The sequence below is a fragment of the Neovison vison genome, chromosome 11 (genome assembly GCF_020171115.1).
Source record: "Neovison vison isolate M4711 chromosome 11, ASM_NN_V1, whole genome shotgun sequence".
Classification (NCBI taxonomy): Eukaryota; Metazoa; Chordata; class Mammalia; order Carnivora; family Mustelidae; genus Neogale; species Neogale vison.
In genome coordinates this window covers 16,493,073-16,502,086 of record NC_058101.1, presented here as the reverse complement: position 1 = coordinate 16,502,086, position 9,014 = coordinate 16,493,073, and positions in this window count along the sequence as shown.

Below are 9,014 nucleotides of genomic sequence, written 5' to 3'. Positions count from 1 at the left end.
AAAGATTTAGCACTACTTTTCAAAATGATTATAAAAATTGATAACTTTAGTATTAAGTAAACCATTTATTCCTAAAGTTACTTTAATACAATGGAGATATTAATTTGTTATCTCAATTAAATTAACTTATTTAATTAGTGTGCTTTAACCATCTTGAAGCTTAAGTTATGTCTTTTGATGTCCATCGGAATTTCCAATAACTTGAGATTCTATTCAGTTGTTAAAGATATATGTAAGTCTCATATTTTTTACTTTTATTTCCATCTCAATTTTTTTAAAGATTTTATTTGTTTATTTGACAGAGAGAGATCACAAGTAGATGGAGAGGCAGGCAGAGAGAGAGAGAGAGAGAGGGAAGCAGGCTCCCTGCTGAGCAGAGAGCCTGATGTGGGACTCGATCCCAGGACCCTGAGATCATGACCCGAGCCGAAGGCAGCGGCTTAAACCACTGAGCCACCCAGGCGCCCTCCATCTCAAATTTTATATGCAATAAGGTATACAGAAGTAATTTTTTGCTTTTTTGTCTTCGGTATTAAATGGTTATATTTTGATTATTTTTTCCATGAAGTATGTGTTTTCTTCTCAGTCTTCTCATTGATAATATGTTTTTATGTTAATATAAAACTTAGCAAAGCATAAAATATTTTAATAATTTTGAAGTATTTTGATCTCTTCATTTTCATGGACTTTAATGATGTATGCCTGTAATCACGTATTTTCATATTTACCATTTTTTCTCAAGCATGCTCTCTTTCTTTATTTTAAGCCAAAGATTCAAATTCTGGGTAGATTGAATAATTCAATCTTAAAGTACTTTTTGATCACTATAGAATGCACTCAACAATATATACTAAGAACATATTAATGTCAGGAACTCTTTTAGGCATTAAAAATAGAATTAACATTTTTTTTTAAGATTTTATTTATTTATTTGACAGAGAGAGATCACCAGTAGGCAGAGAGGCAGGCAGAGAGAAAGGAAGGGAAGCAGGCTTCAGGCTGAGCAGAGAGCCCAATGTGGGACTCGATCCTAGGACCCTGAGATCATGACCTCAGCCGAAGGCAGCGGCTTAAACCACTGAGCCACCCAGACGCCCAGAATTGTGAACATTTAATAACTTGAAACTTGGTGGTTTTATTTTATAATGGAATTAGCAAAATATTTATTTGTAAATTCACTGAAAGTTCACACATCATGATTCACTATATTATTGAAAATAATCTAAGACTTGGTATTAGTGTCATGACACACAAAAGTGAGAAATTTCTTTGATTTTTTTTTAACTAGGTCCCATCATTCAACTGCGTTTGTATATCATTTTTCAAATTCATTTTTAAATGCGCTTATATTACTTACACTAGTTAGTCTTTCCAGTCATGATGATTAAGATAATTTTCTATGTACGAATACTGTTTCATTTTTTAGTTCCCCTTTTGCATTTTTATTCGCACAACTTGGTGCTTCCTATTTTTATTATACTAAACTGTTCACAATGTTTGCACATGACAAATTAATTTGTAAGTTGCAAGATACCATTTATAACTTTTAATTTTCTTTTCTTGACATGATGCAGTTTCCACCTCATAATGTGATTTTTTATCAATACACATCATAGAGGAAGGTGAATTTTCTTCCTAAAAATTCATCTAACTAGATGGAGTCCCAGTATTCATAAAATGTTAATGGCAGGCACTTTTGTTTGTCCGATGTGTTTGACTGATAGAAATCAAACAAACTCATGTTTATATATTCATTAAACATCAGTTTTTATTTTCCAAACAAGCCATTTGTTATAGAAACCCATATAAGGAGAAATATTAAGATAGAAACTTGAATATATCACCTATCTGTGTGTAGTATCTCATCTACCACTGGCTTCTGAGAGAGGGACTTTACATGAATAGAAGTTCACAGGTTCTAAACAAATATGTGCTCTCTAAACAAAACCTGGTTGAAATGATATGATCTATTTTTAGATTTTATTTATATTTTAGTTTGATGTCTTTTTAGCCCCTCAACATGTTCATCTCACAAATTTTAGAAGTCGGACATTCTCATTATATCCCCTTGCTCTCATGACTTCTGCTCTACTTTATAAGTGAGAGACTACTAAGAAGTCCCTTTCTTCTATCAATCTATATTTCCCCCTGGAATTTTTAAAAAAATATATTATACCTAGCATAGTATAATTATTTAATTTTTATTAATAATACAAAAATAACAAAGGGAACCCAAAGATGACCATAAACTCTTGAAAGATGAGTATTTAATATATTTTTACCACACTCAAATATTTTTACGCTGAAATTCAGAGGACTGCATAAAACATTTACACAAACAAAAACTGTGACATTTGTGTTAGTTGGCTAGGGTTGCCATAACAAAATACCATAGTCTGGGTGACTTAACGACAGAGATTTATTTCTCACTGTACTAGAGTCTAGGGGTCCAAGATCAGTTATCAGAATTGATTTGTTCTAAGGCTTCTCTCCTTGACTGGCAAGGGCAAGACAGATCCCTGGTATCACTTTCTCTTCCTATAAGAATATCAATCATTTTAGATTAGGGCCTCTCCCCACCCCATGACCTCATTCAACCTTAATTACTTCCTTAAAGGCTCTATCTCCAAAACAGTCACATTCAGGGTTAGATCCCAATGTAAGAATTTGGTGGTGGGGAGGGATAATCCAGTTCTTGAAAATACTCCTTCAGAGTTAATGAGATAACTCATTAAGTGAGGAGGAAACACTGAGGTGATATTTTCTGTTGTATGTTAATGTATTTTTTTACTCCGCAGAAGGTGGCCAAGATACACAAGATTTTCAGAAATCCTGTTTTCTAACTGTAGGCAGAATACATTTCCTAGTTTCCATGATGATAAGCAAGTTATCTCCAATAAACTTCGGTAGGAGAGATATATATCACCTTGGACTAGGCCAAGACATCTTCCTTTTTTTCTCTCCTTGTTCATAGACCAGACGAAAGCAGTGTATCCTGTATATGACTGGAAGAGACCTGGGAAAATGGAGATGCCACAAGATGGAGGACACCAGAATCCCTAAATCTCCATATAAAGGTGCTTGGCAATTCCCTATTTAACTGTGCATATATAAGATGACAGTTAATTTTGGTGAGCCACCAAAATTTTGTGTTGTTATGTTATTTTTTACATTAAATTAACAAAACTAAAATATATGGTAGTTTAATATTCAGAAAACTAGAAGCAAAGTCAATTTTACTGTATAGGATGATGGCAGTACCTCTTATATAGTAGTCGTATTTGGGGTAAAAGCCCACTCTCATCTCCTCTAACCTAGGAAGCAGACCACATACACACTAAAATGGTAGATATACAAGCAGGGAGTGAAAAATTAAAGTTCAGAGTGTGTTTGGATTATTATTGGTTGTACTTGGCAAGATATTCCTATAGAAGATGAGTTCTGAAAGGAACCAGTTTCAAAGCACAAATGAAAGGATCACAACTAATTCAAATATTCACAGTATTTGCAAGGGTGAAAATTTTGACTCAGTCTAGATCCAGCTAAGAATTAAAATACAAAGTTTTGTGCAATAAAATATAAATAAATAAATAAAATCTTTTTAAAAATGAAGATAGTAAAGGAAGAAGAAGAAGAAGTCTAACTATTTAAGAATTTCAGCAATAGATGACCCTTTATTTCTGCTGGCTCTTTTCCAGTATACACATGGGCTGTGTCAGGCAGTGAAATCAGGAAAATTTTTATTTTTTATTTCATAATACTTATGCAGGAAAAAGCAACAACTTACTGCTCCTTCAATTTCTGGAATATGAGGAGGTGTAAAAAGTCAGGGAAGTAGAAATGAGAGGTGGAGTGGGGGGTGCAGAAGTGTCTAGGATCATGTGTCAACACAGAGAAGTCCCACAGGGGACTCAGTCCTTGCCATGACAAATCCTTGGAAATTTAGTTCTGCCACTGCTTTTTCTTTGCTCCCTTTCTTCATGGGAGGCTGAATCAGCCATGTTTTTATGTTCTGGATTCCTCATGTGAAAATCGGAAGCCTTTCTCTGTCTCCTTATTCTAAGGAGAACATTTCAAACTCTCCTAAAAACTCTTTTTGTCTACTACTCTTCTGCACCGTAGATTTCTTTGGTTTCTCTCATAATCTGAGATGAAAGAGATGGCAAATTCCTGTTCTGTGAAAATTCTCCAACAACAGATATTACTGAGTCATATTCACTTGGATCAGTGTAGAGGAAAAGAGCAGAAGTTCAGACCAACTTACAAAATATAGAACTTTCTTCTGAATTTTCAGATTTTTCTTTATGTGGGGGTGATTCTAGTAGTGAGCTGAGAGTTGAAGATTTTTAGTTTTGTCATTTTATAAACACAAGGGTGAGGCATTGTAGTTCTTTAGCACTCTCTTTAGAATATGGAGATGCTAATTGCCTATTTCTCATAATTCTGTGGCTTTATCTGAAATTCTAAGATCAGAAAAAAATTTATCTTCTTGTTCAAAACCTTGATCTCTCATAGGGTAGGTAATTAAGTCTACAACTACTTACTGAATCAGGTATTTCCCCTAAGGTTCTATCTATATGATATGTTTGAGTTTTTTTTGTTGTTTTTTTTTTTTTTTAAGATTTTATTTATTTATTTGACAGAGAGAGATTACAAGTAGGCAGAGAGGCAGGCAGAGAGAGAGGAGGAAGCAGGCTCCCCGCTGAGCAGAGAGCCTGATGCGGGACTCGATCCCAGGACCCTGAGATCATACCTGAGCCGAAGGCAGTGGCTTAACCCACTGAGCCACCCAGGCGCCCCTGAGTTTTGTTTTGTTTTATTCTTATTTGATTATATGTTTTTATTTTGTTTAGTTTTTTCTTTATGTATAGAGCCATGAAAGAAGTATTTGTTTGATTTATTTGTTTGCTTTCCACATGAACAATTAATTACTTATTTAATTCTCTGCCTTCTCAGTTACAATACGAAGATAACATTTATACCAAAGTGTTGGTATGAGAGAAATAGAAATAACCTATGCATAGTTGCTGTTAAACAGTACAAACTTCCATAAGATAAGACTACTTAACAGAATTCACTTTGTCATGTCAGTTTTCCCCCTCAACATCTTACACAGTACCTTCCATTGACTAAGTAATCAATTAACGTCTGGGAAATGAATGAATGAATGAATGAATAAAAAATTCAGTTATGCTTTATTGGAGGAGTAGTATTATATTATCAACCATTATAGATTGTTAGAATTCAGCTTAATAGCCTATGTAAGTACACTTGTCCTGTAACGTCCTATAATATGAATAACTTTAAAGTATCAATAAAATATCAATGAAAGAATGTATCTGGACCAGTTACTTCCAGGACATAAAATAGGTGTGTTTCTTGGGATTCTACCTATCTGTATCTTAAACACAACACAGCACAAAGTGAAACAGAATTTAAAGTTTAGAATAACATCATCCCTGTTAATTTTCTTTCTTTTTTTTTTTTCCTGTGTACAGAATAGAACAATTTGGTCTAGATATTGATATTGGTCTAGATATTGAAGATACTATTACTGTTATGTTAACACTGAGGAAATGGAAGGACTGGAAAATCAAATGTTTTACTATAAATATAAAGCAATATATATATTGCTTTATATATATATAGCAATAAATATGGCCATTATTTATTTATTTATTTTAAATTTATTGTTTACAACTTTATTGATTTTTTTGACAGAGAGTGAGAGAAAGAACACGGGAGCACAAACAGGGGGAAAGGGAGAAGCAGATTCCCCACTGAGCAGAGATCATGTGGGGCTTGATCCCAGGACCCTGGGATCATGACCTGAGCCAAAGGCAGACGCTTAACCAACTGAGCCACCCATGCTCCCCTAAATATGGTCATTTTAAAATAAAATATTGCACTCTTGTGATTGGATTTTCAGTAATTTGGTGCTTCATTCTGCACAGTTTTTATTTAAGGTCTTCCTTAAAATTCCTTACCTTTCAGCTAATGGTAAAAAAAAAAAAAAAAAGTCATTCAGACTTCTTAAAAATATATGTAGTTAAAAGCAGCAACTATTTCCATGCCATATCCAACATTCCAGGGATCATTTAATTTAATATTAAAGCCTCTCAGAAGACTGAATCTTTTAAGAAGGATGTAGTAAAAATTAGTGATAGCTTTGCTTTTATGATATTACCTTTCCAATTCAGTTTTACCAAACTAGAAGATGAATGTGTTTTAAGGCAATTTTATCAGATTATCTGACCTAAAGATGCCAACAGGCAATACCTACTATTCTGGAATTATGTGGATGGTACCAATATGTGACCACTCTCTCTCTCTCTTTTTTTTCTTTTTTCTTATCATGTTTTAAAAATTATCCCTGGAATTTATTTACATGGAATTTTATTCTTGTGGATCAGTAAAGATTTAAGTACAAAAGAATTTTTAATGTTACAGTGCTTGCAGTTTTGATGATTTGAGATGTTCCTATTCTATTGTCTGGTTACCTAGGAAACGACCATGTGACAGAGTTGGACACCTATTACCTAAATCCTACCTGATTGTCTTATATTTGTTTTATACTTTGTAATCCAGTTGGCTATTACTAGTTTGACCCAACATTCATATCAGAAATGGTTTAGTTAGCTTTGTGCTGTTTGTATGCTCTATTCATAGGTGTAATATAGTTACCATGTATTTAGCTTCTTTTTATACAGCATTACTGCATATTGATTTGCATCAAAGTAGGGTTTATTATGCAGGGTATGGTTTATTATGTTGCTGATGCATCATATTTAAACAGCAATGAAAATTAACTGCAGTGCATGCTCAGCAGCTAATTTTCAAACTCAGAGCTTTTGGGGATATGCTGGTCACCCATATATTTAAAAGGCAAGAAGATTTAGCCAGTTTATTGCTGACCTTTAATGCTATTTTGTGCATGCTTTTATGATGCCATTAAACCAGTTTGTAAATAGTAGATTTAATACTGGAACTGTGTAGGCTGTTCCTTTAGGGTAGAGAAAATGCATTACTGAATGGGGGACTGACACTAACAAATGCTACATGCATGTGGTCAGTTTACACATATCCACAGAATCAGGAGAAAGTATAGCTAACTGTGCATGACCTGAAACACATACACCCTTTGATTTGAGTGTATGTGTTTCTGAAATTTAGAAACAAGTAACACTTCAAGCAAAATATGTAAATCCCTCTCTAAAATCTCTATGTAGAGTTTCCCTGTTTTTGTAATCCTGTTCAGCATCTTTACCACACCTATTTTTAAAAAATGAGATCAATTAATTTTCTTTTTTTTAAGTTTTATTATTATTATTTATTTATTTGACAGAGATCACTAATAGGCAGAGAGGCAGGCAGAGAAAGAGAGAGAGAGAGAGAGAGGAGGAGGAAGTAGGCTCCCCACAGAGCAGAGAGCCCGATGTGGGGCTCTATCCCAGGACCCTGGGATCATGATCTGAACTGAAGGCAGACACTTTAACCCACTGAGTCACCCAGGCACCTCAGAACAATTAATTTTCAAAAGAGATGACAGGGGACCAGCTTAGTGCAAAACCAGCCGCATATTAGACTTGTTGACTTTTATCATCCACGTAACAGGTGACTTATTTCTGCATTATGGTAAGATTTATTTGTGCAATTCCATTCACAGAAAAAATGTCAGGTGACAATGAGTTACCAAATGTCCCGCAAAATAGGGAAGTAATAGTATTTGCTTGAGTAGTCATGGTATATTACTTGCCATCTCCTCCATTTTCCTTACTGGATGTTATCGGTTTACATTTCTATCAGGAATGTTCAATGCCCCCTTTTCACCTTCTTCTTGACAGCATTTGTTGTCTCTTGTCTTTTTGATAATAGACATTCCAACAGGGGTGGGGGAATATCTCATTGTGGTTATGATTTGCATTTCCCTGATGATTAGAGGTGTTGAGCACCTTTTCATATAACTGTTGGCCATTTGTATGTTTTCTTTGGGAAAATGTCTACTGGGATTCTTGGCATTCTTTTTTTTTTTTTTTTTTTTTTTTAATTGAGTCACTGGTTTTTCTTTGCTTATTTGTTTGCTGTTGTGTTGTATGAATGTCTTGTATATATTTTTTATTAACCCCTTATTATATGACTTATAAATATTTTTTTCCATTCCATAGGTTGCTTTTTTATTTTTTAGAAAATACTGTACTTATTTGAGAAAGAAAGAGAGCACAAGCAGCAGACAGAGGGAAAGGGAGAAGCAGGCTCCTTGCTGAGCAGGGAACCCACTCACGGCTTAATCCCAGGACCCCAGATCATGACCTGAGCCAAAGGCAGTCACTTAACCGACTGAGCCACCCAGGCACCCCTGCCTTTTGCTATGCAGAAGCTGTGTGGTTTGATGTAGTTCCACCAATTTACTTTTATTTTTGTTGCCTTTACTTTTCATGTCCAGTTAAAAAAAAAACAACAAAAAAAAACCATTGCCAAGTCTAACGTCAAACAGTTTGCCCCTGTGCTTTCTTCTTCAAACTCCTCAAAATTGTAATGGGCCTCCATTTACCTTTTGAAATTACCAAACTATATTCTATTTTTAATATTTCTAGAGTAGAGATGCAAGAAAAGTACTAAATATAGAATCTGTACCTTTTTTGGTTTGGCTCTAAGTGATATCAATATTATTTAAAATTGTATAAATCTTTAAGTAGGGTTATGGTTTTAGATAACTGCAGCGTGTGCAACAACTCCTTTAACTAATAATGTATTTATTTATACAGTAAAACATTCCTTATAGTTAAATCTGGGTTTGTCTCAATCTACACAGCATTTCCTTCAGTCGCCACAACTAACTGTAAGTGTCTCAGGCAATGAACCTACTTATAATGTAAGTTGAGGTTATTCCTAAGATCATCTGTAATATTCTAGGATTTCTTATTCTCTTTTTTAAATCAAAGTATAATTGACATACAATATCCTATGAGTTTTAGATTTCATCAGAGCAATTCATTATTTTAGTACGTTATTAA